The following is a 617-nucleotide window of genomic DNA, read 5'->3' on the forward strand; positions in this document are numbered from 1 at the left end:
CTAACAATTTCTGAATGTTTTCTGACTATAAAGGCTGCTGATCTATGAGGACTTTCTGATTTTCTAATTACTCCTAATTTCAAGAGTTCTTTTATATGTGCTTTAAAATCTTCTATATCTAAATTTGTTGCTTCTATGTTCTTAGTTTTAATTATGTATTCTGGATTCTTTATTTTTAATTCACATAAGATTTTATCTTTTTCCCAATATTTTAGAACATTTTCACCTATAATTTCCATCTTTTCTAATCTAGAAATTAAATTTTCTATTTCTTGTTCTGTTATTAGTATATCATAAAAAGAATAAATAATTATGATAAAAAAAAGTACACTAATAAAAAAACAAGAAATAGAAAATTTAATTTCTAGATTAGAAAAGATGGAAATTATAGGTGAAACTGTTCTAAAATATTGGGAAAAAGATAAAATCTTATGTGAATTAAAAATAAAGAATCCAGAATACATAATTAAAACTAAGAACATAGAAGCAACAAATTTAGATATAGAAGATTTTAAAGCACATATAAAAGAACTCTTGAAATTAGGAGTAATTAGAAAATCAGAAAGTCCTCATAGATCAGCAGCCTTTATAGTCAGAAAACATTCAGAAATTGTTAG

This window comes from Olea europaea, chromosome 10 (genome assembly GCF_002742605.1).
Source record: "Olea europaea var. sylvestris chromosome 10, O_europaea_v1, whole genome shotgun sequence".
Classification (NCBI taxonomy): Eukaryota; Viridiplantae; Streptophyta; class Magnoliopsida; order Lamiales; family Oleaceae; genus Olea; species Olea europaea.